At 37.0% G+C, this 11,443-nt stretch overlaps 1 non-coding gene across 1 annotated transcript; it reads left to right on the forward strand.

Annotated features, from left to right (window-relative positions):
• The first annotated feature begins 8,587 nt into the window (after nt 1-8,587).
• LOC121231427 (small nucleolar RNA R71) lies at nt 8,588-8,693 on the forward strand. The gene has a single exon (XR_005929485.1). It is a non-coding gene; the product is annotated as a small nucleolar RNA R71 (small nucleolar RNA).
• Nucleotides 8,694-11,443: the final 2,750 nt, after the last annotated feature.

An 11,443-nucleotide genomic window follows, 5' to 3' on the forward strand; every position in this document is an offset into this window, starting at 1 on the left:
AAATCATTAAAGGACAAATCTTGCAAACTTTGTCAACTAAAACATGTTTGCCTAAGGGGTTTGACAGCTTAATCAAAAACTCAGTAAACTCAACAGAAAAATTCTTACTAGATACCAAATTCATGCAAATATAGGAATGAGTCAATCTAGGATCAATTAATGCAACTACATTAGTATCATGAAGAGAAAATGTACCAGTGATCACGTTAAGGGAAGACGCATCCTCACGAGCACGAATAGCATAAGCTCTCGCAGGTGCTCTAGCTTCCAATCTCATAGCTAAATCTTTGGATACTCCTCTGCTACTGGTCCCATTTACCGTATTTCTCACTGGCCTCTCTCTAGCAGTAGTGTTACTCGATCTTGCATTTTGAAAATTATCTTTTTCAACCATTTCTGGACAATCTCAAATAAAATGATCTTGGGAGCCACATTTAAAACAAGCCCAGTTATTCATCCTACATTCACCAAGATGTCGTCTACTACAATGTTGGTATTCAGGCTTATTAGACCTAGCATTACCTACGCTCGCTATGGATGTTATCTAGGCCTTAGAACCCAAATATTGCTTCCCACGATCTCTGTTGGGATACTCGGCTGAAGCATTAGAGCAAGCATACAAATCTCTCGATTTCTTTGACGAAGATTGAAACAACTTATTCATTGGCCTTTTTCTCAAATCTCTAGCCTCAAACTCATCTTTTCTCTTTTCCTTACTCAACCCTTCAACTTTGCAAGCTTGTTCGACTAGCACAACAAATTCTTCCACCACTAAAATCCCAACTAACAGCTTGATGTCCTCATTCAGCCCATCTTCGAATCTCTTACACATAATAGCCTCTGTTGAAACACATTCCCTAGCATACTTACTAAGTCTATCAAACTCTCGCTCGTATTCAGTCATAGTCATTCGGCCTTGTTTCAACTTCAAGAACTCTTTGTGTTTCTAATCAATAAACTGCTGACTGATGTACTTCTTTCTGAATTTCTCTTGAAAGAAATCCCGAGTAACTAACCACCACTGATATGTCGTATCCCTCTGAAGGGATATAGCACATTTCAAGCACTCATCTGGGGGTGTGATATGTGATATTCACGACAGGTTTTAAGAAATTATAATTAATCGTTCTTGAAACTAACTATTATCATGATGAAGGCAAGCGTACCTATCGAATAGTAGTATAGCTTTAGCAAGACCGGATTGTCGAACCCAAAGGAACCAAGAGTACTAGTAATTACTTTCTTTTTATTATCTAGCCTAAAAATTAAGGGATTTTTTTATCTAAACTAATTAATTAAACTAAGAGTGCATAGAGAGAAAATTAGGGAAAAGCTTTTGGGAAAACTGGATTGATTAAGACAATACCCAAGGAAAAATCCACCTAGACTTCGCTTGTTATTTGACTCTGAATTAGACGATTTATTCATTTGACTTGATCCGTAGAAATCCCTAAGTTATATTATTATCTCTCTTGAGACAAAAATGTCTAACCCTAAGTTTATTAATTAAAATCTTTTTCTAATTAACGTCCTAATGTTGCATTAACTCGATCTATGGATCCCCTTATTAGGTTTCACCCTAATCCGACAAAATCTTGTCACCCTATCTCTAGGCGTGCAATCAACTCCGCTTAATTATGACAAATTTACTCTTAGATAGGAACTTTTTCTCCTTTGAATAAGCACATTAACTTGAATCAATATCTTGGAATATTAAGACAAGAATTAAGAACACATAATTAAGAATAGGTCAAATATTTATCATACAATTCAGATAATAATAGCAAGATCCATCTTAGGTTTCATTCTCCTTAGGTATTGAAGGGGTTTAGTTCATAATTATAAAATAAAACATGTTAGAAGAATAATGAATACAAAACATAAAGAAAACCCAAAACTCCTGAATGGAAATTGAAGGGAGATCTTCAGTCTTGATGAATAATTCAGCTTCTAAGACGGATCAATAGGCTTTCTTCTAGTAATTCCTTGCTTCCTACTCCGTGTGTGTGTTCTAAGTGCCTCCTCAGGTGTTTAAATAGGCTTTAGAATGCCTAAGAGCCCTCAAAAGTGGCCTTTTCTGAATAGTACTATACTTGGGCTCGACAGGGACACGCCCGTGTGCGATTGCTCCAGACCGTGGTCAAGGTTGTTAAATAAGCACGGACGTGTAGTCTACCTGTGTAAGTCATGCTTCGATCCTGCCAAATAGACACGACCGTGTGGCTTACCCGTGTGAGGAAGTCTAGGCCATGTTGATTTCCTATGTGGGTCCATTTTCTCCATTTCTGGCCTTTTTCTCGCTCTTTTTACTCTTCTATGCTCACCTAAGCATAAAACATGAAATTCAAGGATTAAGAGCATTAAATTCACCAAATCTAAGGAAAAATCATCCATAAATGTGCTAAACATGGGATAAAAATATGTATAAATTACGGTTTATCAAATACCCCCACACTTGAGTGTTTGCTTGTTCTCAAGCAAAATCCTCAGCTCACAATCAAAATAAATTCTTCTCAATCTATAATCTCTATCAATAATATCTCGAAATAAATCATAAGTAATCATACATTGAGAATTCAACTAGAAGAATATCAAAGTTTCAAACATTCTAAGTTGAGCATTTTATCACGAAAACATAGGTGTCTCCCCTCATCTGAGTGATTATCTTTGATTCAAAATATGATAGAGTTTAACATCCTCACTAAAGATTCACTCAAATCACTCGAGGTGTTTAAGGACAATAAATGAAGCACTCATTAGTCAATATGAAAATTTATTACCATAGGTTTGTATGAGAATCAAATCTCCACCACTATATATTGAGATGATACATCAATCAAAAGGTCTTTAGAGGGTTGTAACGTGGCTTTAGTTAAGGGCTGTGGTCATAAGCTGAAAGGAAATGTTAGAATCAAGATTGAATTGAAAAAAAATTGCCTATCTAGAAAAATACTAATAATCAATTGAATACAAGTGAGCTTCTTCTCAGAATATGGAATTAACACTTAAGCTCAAAAACGACGAATTACTACTAATATGTATGTAAGTATTATATATATATATATTTAAGAACAAGTCAAATAACATAGAAATTAATTATTGCAACGAAGAATAAAACATCACTAAGCAATTAATTCAAATCAAATCTCGACAAAAATAGGGATCAAATTAGGGGATTTCAACAATAATGGGTTATGGGTTAATATTGAGGGTAAATCAATTAATGGCTTGTTAGGCTCAAGGGGTTCACTAAGGGTTAATTATGAAGGTAGGCTTTTGTAGAGTGAGTGGGTTAAACCTAAGTGCTTTTATCATCTCAACAAATCAATTCAGATGGTGTGGTCTTGACATGCATAATCAAGCAAGTTCTAGAATAACAAATCAATACTAACGCACTCATAATAACAGTAAGCATGAAAGAAATAACATATGCTCTAAAGGCTCAAGATCTCACAAAAATTATGGCTTTTTGATGTTTAAACTTGTGAATTTCAACTCAAGATAATGCCTAAACTTAGGGAAACAACCTAAGAGTTTTTAATTCTCAAAAATCAACTTATCATGCTTGATTCCCTAATGTCTTAAAGTTTAAACAATCAATGCATAAATGCCTATATTTTAATTCAAGACATATCAATAAAAATCATAACTTAATCAAAATTCATTCTAATAGTGGTATGAGAAGATCACATGAGAACAAGAGAAAATTCAGGGATTTTTGATAGTGATATAAAAGACCCCCACACTTAAGATGTACATTGCCCTCAATGTACAAAGTAAATATATTGAAAAATATAGATATATAATCATAAGATAGGGAGAGAAGTGAAACTTCCTGAATGATGAATGAACTCCTTGAATTGGAGTTATGGAGAATAATCGGTCAAGGCAATGATGAGAGTGGAGGAGGATACTCCGGTGGTGGTAGAGGTTCATTAGTCCATAAGTCCTGTGCCAAAAGAATATTATATCTGGTAGTAGCTATGATCGTGGTCGAGTAGGACATGGCAGTCGTGGAGAACCTTTTCCATTGGAGTTTTTAGTTCTTAAGTGATGATGAGCTTTGGAGCTCTTTATAACTGTAATAAAATCAAGAACTCTTTAGGAAATATAAGGAAACATAATTACTCGTAATGAAATAGTCGAAACTATAAATTATTCAATAAAAACTATAAAACCTAAAATTAAAATAATATTAAAGGAAAATAAAATAAAAAGTACTTAAAGAAGATAAATAAAGATAAAAGTGGAAATAAAAATAAAAAATAAAAAGTCTTTAAACATCGTCATCGCCGGATGGTTCGCGAGGTGGTGGTGGTGATGAGATGTGAAGGTGCTAACAAATCTGATGAAGAGTAGCATCAATGTGATCAAAGCACTAAAAATACTGCTACTCAAATTGAGTAAGGCATTCAGAGATGTCAGAGTATGAAGCCGTCACATGAACTGGACGATGGATGGGTGGTGACTGAGACAGTGGGTCCTCATGACGTGGAGGGACATCATCAGTAATGTCCTCTGGGTCCTCCTCCTCGGTGGACTGGACGAGGCAGTATTGAGGAGGGTAGGTTTCCCGTCATTTCTCGATCATCCTCATATGTAGCATGCTCGAGATGCCTTGTGGGGACATCTAGCCAATGAGAGTGAGGGAGGATGATTGTGCTACTGTGTTGAAGTGTCCAAAGTGCCGAGCCAATCGAGTCACATAGGGCCCGATAGAGATGACTCCTCTCCTATGCCGCTTCGTCTGATGGCGGATGGCGAGGGCAATAAAATAGGCAAGGTCGAAGATGTGCCCGTTCACCATGCTCCACAAGAAATAGGTGTCGTGAGTGTTGACGATGCTCGTGCTCTCTCACCGACCTGACAGAGTGTGGGCCAAGATGGCGTGTAGGTATCACAGGGATGGGGTGAGGGCTAATGCCTTAGAGCAGCTAGGATCATAGGTGGACTAGGCAGGGACAAGGTCCTTCTAGCACTTTGAGGGAGAGTAGTGGATGTGGCGATGGAGGGTGTCGAGTTCGTTTTCATCCATGAAATCCTCCGTATACAGCCCTAGTGCAATTCTGAACTCTGGTACGCTTAACTGGCGCACTAAACCACCAAGGTGGAACGGGACCGTTCCAAGATCATCGAAGTTTTTCATGACGACTTAAAGATGCAAGGTCAAGCAGAGTTCCATTGTGAGCTCGAGGTACGTCAGCTCGATAATCTCAAAGAAGAGCCCGCATTCAGTCTTTAGGAGGGCTTAGACCATGTTAGCCATTTGAATTTGTTCAAGTGCAGCCTAGTCAATGGAGTGGCCTACACCTAAGGGTCGGGCCCGTAATATCTGAAATAGTTCCTACTGGGGTCCCAAGGGAAACTGGAGGAAAGGGTGACAGATCTCAGTGGTAGGACCCGAGGATGACGTTGTTCCTTTCCTTTTCTTCGAAGTGGGGACGGTGGTCTTCTTACCACGTGAGGTTGACATAGTATACCTACAATGGCAAGATGAAATAAAAATAAAATTACTCTCCAACAATAGCATGGAAAAATATGCTTGGTAAAACAAATAGAGATACTTCATAGAAGTCATGTACTAAAGGACAACTTATGCTAAAAAAATAACCCAATTAGATATATTAAGTCATTACTATGAATGGAACTACGAGAGTAATGCTAATGGAAATATCTAGTGAATGGATGCATGTGGGTTTGAAAAGTATGAAATATTGTGTGGGTAAGCATGAAATCTATAGAAACAAGAAAAATGGATGAATGTAGAAAATCTATTGACTAACATGGCAAATTTCTTAACAAAGAGTATAAGTATTCTATCATTATAACTATGATTATTTACTCAAAATAAAATAAAATATCATGAAATAAGAGGAAAAAAAGTGAACAAATGCAAGAGGGCGGAGCTTTGGGTCATTGAAGGTGGTACTGTGGTCGGCGCACGGGCGTGATAGGTAGGGTGTGTAAAGTTGCAGTGGCTAGGGTTAGGGATTTTGGGGAAGGGGGTAATGAATAGTGAGGGGTATATATAGATTTTGGGGCACACAGTCGTGTGTGTTTCTCGATTTTTTAAATTCGGGCGCGTTTGGTATTCTGCCCATGCCCGTGTTCCTTGGGCGTGTGGGTGCAGATGGTTGTGTCTCATGGCCGTGTTCTGCTTCATTCGCTTCTTCCACGCCTGTGTATGGATGTCCACCCCCATGGTATTTTATCAATCTTGAGCACGGTTTATGGGCACGAGTGTGTCGCATGCCCATGCTAAATTTTTAGTTTCAACCACGGTTTATAGATACGAGCGTGTCGCACGCTCGTGTTGGTTTCATAGACTTGCCCATGGCCACGTCGCACGACCGTGGCAACTTATCATATCCCATGTTAAGGAAAAAATTTTCCCTGTTTTCACACGGCCGTATCGCACGGCCTTGTCTCCTCTCGTGGTGTGAGCACGATCTAAGGCACGCCCGTGTGCCCAACTGTAAACCTGTGTTTCAATAACTCAATTAGTGATTAGATGTCAAAAACTAAAATTTTAAAGAAGTTAACATCATTAGTGCTTGGGTTGCCTCCCGAGAAGCGCTTATTTATAATCTAAGCTCTACTTACCTTTCTATTGCATGGTCATGGTGGTGCAAGGAGTTTACACTCCCTATCCCTACTATCAATTTTATCAACATAAGGTTTAAGACGAGTACTGTTTACCTTAAAAGTGCCAAATTTGGGATTAATTACCTCGACTATACCATATGGGAAAATACTGAGTACTGTAAGAGAGATTGCTCTGTTAGTGGCAATGCGAGGATCTGCTGCATCCAGTAGTACTTTGTCTCCAACCTTAAGTTGATTTGGTGAGGTATTGAGCTCATCCTGGCTTGGTTTTGGTTTATGGTGTGTTCTCGGTTTATGTGTCCTCCATTCATCTAGCTCCTCGATTTGTAGCCTTCGTTATTCATAGATAGGTCCTTTGATGTTGCTTGAACATGGCTCATATATGTTCTTCGAACCTATTTCCTGCAAAGTAGGTTACACCAAATGGTCAATTTTAATAGTATGATTTGTACAACCACCTTTAATTTTCGATGTGTTATTCAAATTACGAGCTTGAAGGGTGATTGTTTCGTCTCCCACATGAAGTGTGAGTTCACCTGTACCAACATCAATTATAGTTCTAGCAGTTGCTAAAAAGGGCCTCCCTAAAATTAAAGGAACGTTACTATCCTCCTCTATGTCTAGAAAAACGAAATCAACTAGGAATATAAATTTGTCAATTTTAACGAGTACATATTCAATAATCGCTCTAGAAAATCTGATTGTTTTTATCGGCTAATTAAATACTCATCCTAGTTTGTTTGGGTTTCCCAAGACCTAGTTGCTTAAACATTTTGTAAGGCATGGCAATGATACTAGCCCCTAAATCAGCCAAAGCATTATTAACAACTAAGCTACCAATTAAACAAGGAATCGTAAAACTCCCTGGATCTTTTAATTTGAAGGCTAGCTTATTCTGTAGTATGGCTGAGCAAACCACAATTAGCTCTACATGCGATGCCTCATCCAACTTCTGCTTATTTGTTAAAAGCTCCTTTAAGAATTTGACTGCGTTCGGCATCTACGAAAGTGCTTCAATAAATGGTAAGTTAATATGTAATTTCTTTAAAAGTTCAAGGAATTTACTGAATTGTTCGTCTGAGTGGTCTTTCCTTGTTGCATTTGGGTATGGTACATGTGGTTTGTACTCTTTACTTACCTATTTTTGGTCATTGTGGTCCACCTCACCTTTACCTTTACTTACTACAGTTTATTACCTCAGTTCTGGTTCAGGTGCAACTAACCCTTCCTTATCTTGGATGGTAATTGCGTTGAGTTGTTCCCTTGGGTTAGATTCAGTATTATTCGGTAGGCTACCTTGTGGTTGTTAAAATATTAATCTGGCGAGCTATCCTATCTGAGTTTCGAGCCCTTGGATCAACGCTTGTTGATTCTTAAGTTCTGTCTCGTATGCTGAAAACAAGTTTCTGACACCGAGATGAATTTTGTTAGCATCTCCTCAGGGTTCAGCTTTTTCTCTTGTTGGTAGGGTGGTTGTTGGAAGCCTGGAGGTGGTGGTGGTCTCTGATTTCCTTGACCTCCCCATGAAAAATTTGGGTGGTTCCTCTAACCTGTATTGTAAGTGTTACCATAAGAATTATTTTGAGATTGAGGATTATTACCCATGTAACTTAACTGCTTGTTCTTCATGTTGTGGCCACAGGGTGGGTATTCTGAATTGCTTGATCCACCTCCACTTGCTTCGCACTGCATTACTGGGTGAACCTGTGAAGAACCAAGGAAACCGTCAAATTTTTTATTCAAAAGTTCTACCTGGTTAGAGAGCATGGTGACCGAATCGATGTTAAAAACACCAACTGCTTTAGTCAGTTTTGTCCTCATGACTTGCCATTGATAATTATTCAGTAACATCTCTTCTATGAATTCATAAGCATCCTCAGGTGTCTTATTATTGATAGTTCCTCTAGCAGCTGTGTCAATTATCTGTCTAGTCGAAGGATTCAGGCCATTGTGAAACGTTTGAACCTGTAGCCAGAGTGGTAACCCATGGTGAGGGCATCTTATTAAAAGGTCCTTGTATCTCTCCCATGCATCATAGAGTGTTTTTAAATTCATCTGCACAAAAGAAGAGATATCATTATGTAATTTGGCTGTTTTAGCTGGCGGAAAATATTTTAATAGAAATTTTTCAATCATTTGTTCCCAAATAGTGATTGACCCTCGTGGTAACGACTTCAACCACTGTTTAGATTTGTTCCTCAATAAAAAAGGGAATAACCGAAGGTGAATGACATTATCAGGAATGCCATTGATTTTAAATGTATCACAAAGTTCTAAAAAGTTCGCCAAGTGAGCGTTGGGATCCTCGTCTTGCAAACCATCAAACTGAACAAATTGTTGTATCATTTGAATTGTGTTACGTTTTAGTTCAAAATTATTTGCAGTAATAGCAGGCCTAACTATGCTCAACTCAGTTCCTGTTAAAGTAGGTTTAGCATAACCATACATAATGCGTAGAGCAGGATTCTGATTTACTGGATCAGCGGCAATCGCAGGAGTTATCAGATTTCCTTGGTTTTCAGTCATCTCCTCGGTTGTGGTTAAAGTATCGTCCTCTTGCTCTTCCTCTGTGTATCTTAAGCTTTGCCTTATTTCTCTTCGGTTTCTACTAACTGTGCGATCGATCTCACCATTAAAAAGTAATGGTCCTGACGGGTTTCTTCTGGTCATAAACTAGAAAAGCCTATCAGAAGAAAATAAAAGAAAAGTTAGAAAAGTGAAATTAAACTAAAAATAAATTGCAATAAGAGTAAAATGGCTAATGTAACATCCCGAAATAGGGCCTAAACGGAACAGTGATTGAGAAACCACAAATCCAAGGTAGAAAAATTTATTTTATTATTATTTTGAGGTTCATGATATGATTGCATGATTGTGTGAAAATTTCGTGATGAAATTCTATGCATAAAGTGCTTAAGTTGAGATTTGGGACTAAATCGAATAATTTGTAAAACTTGCATTCTAGAAGTTTTTAGTATGAAATTGCCTTGGAATATTAATTAGGAGGGTTTAAATAACAATTTGACTAATTTCTAAGTTGATGGACAAAATAGGACATGGATGGAATTTTTGAAAGTTTAATAAGGAAGGGCATTTTAGTCATTTGGATATTAAATGAAATAAAAAGGAAAAAATAACACAAAATTCATCATCTTCTTCATTAGCACGAAATTTCAAGGGTTCTCCATAGCTAGGGTTTGTTTCAAGCTTTCAAGCTCCATAGTAAGTGATTCCAAGCCCCGTTTTTAATGTTCTTTACGTTTTTGGAGTCCCGGTAGCTCGATAAAGCTTATGCTAGCAATAATTTAAGTTAGGGTTCATATTTGGAAAAATAACCATAGGTGAAAAGTGTTTATTTTGATGTTTTATGATATAATATGAGGTTTTAAGTTATGTTAGACAACTTGTGCTACTCGGTTTTAAGTGAAAACGAGTAAAAGGGCTTAATCGGTAAAAATACCTAATAGTCATAAGTACATGTTAGAGTGTGAATTTGATGTTGTCATAGAAGGGAAAAATGATCAGCATGTCATAAAACATAAGAAAATAGGATGAAGTTTAAATTACGAGCCTTGGGGAAAAAGTACAAATATGTGAAAGTTTAGGGGCAAAAATGTAATTTTGCCAAAGTTTGGGTCAAGGAATGTTTTGACAAATGTGAATATTAAATAAGTTAAATTTGCTATTATAGATCAAGAAGAGCGAAATTCAGGAGTAGATCGGGGAAAAGAAAAAGTAAAGGACTAAATTGTAAAGTTTAGTCACATTTTGTATCGAGGTAAGTTTACAGTAAATAAATGCAATATTCTTTTATTTTACATTATTATTGTCAATTTCCAGCATTTATATACTTTTTTCTTTGAATATTTAAAGTCAAATTAAAGGCGAAGTGACAGAGAAAAAGCATTAGGAAGCCCCGTTTGAACCTTAGGAATGTTAGGATATTGGGGTTGACAGGACAGGACAGGATAGAAATGAGCCATGTATGTCCATATCAGTTATATGGCTTTGGAGACAGGAATGAGCCATGTAAGACCATATTATATATATATGGCATTGGAGATAGGAATAATTCATGTAAGTCCATGTCGAAGACATGGCATTGGCAGGATATTGATAGGCAGGAACGACCCTAGTATCCTTAGTATTCTGAGTGGTTCAACGGGTCATTGTACACGTTAAATTACAGTGAATTATCAGCAAAAGGGAAGGTAGATTATATTTATGAATAGTGAAGGGTCAGGTAAGAAAGAAGGTAAGTGAGTAAAGAAGAAGGTAGAAAATGAGAAGTAAAGAAAGTTTATGAGGCTAGGTGACATTATGTATAATTATTCATTATGTTGAATGTTGTAATTTATTTGCTTGTAAGCTTACTAAGCCTAGTGCTTACTCTCTTAATTTTCTTTTTCTTATAGTTTTTATCAAGCCACTCAGGGATCGAAGGAAACGTCGGAGACCTGATCACACTATCGAAGAAATCACATTGGTATAGTTAGGCGTTTCGTTTTGTGTATGGCATGTATAGGAACTTGGTTTCTTTTGATATGATATGATCAATGAATGATGTGTAAATACTTGCTAGTGATTAGCTAATAGAGTGGCTGATGATATACATGTTTAATAGTATGTATGATTAAGTAGTAACTATCACATGAAAACTAAGAAAAATGTGAAAGTAACTTAAAAACAGATTCAAGTATCAGAAATAATGAGATTTTGAAAAATCATAGGAAATTGTAGAGACATGGGTTGATGGTGAATAATAAATGAAATTAAACCTCGTTGTGTCTATTTTATATGGAATAATCAAAACAGGTAAAGGTTTTTAATTTTATAG

The sequence above is a fragment of the Gossypium hirsutum genome, chromosome A06 (genome assembly GCF_007990345.1).
Source record: "Gossypium hirsutum isolate 1008001.06 chromosome A06, Gossypium_hirsutum_v2.1, whole genome shotgun sequence".
Taxonomy (NCBI): Eukaryota; Viridiplantae; Streptophyta; class Magnoliopsida; order Malvales; family Malvaceae; genus Gossypium; species Gossypium hirsutum.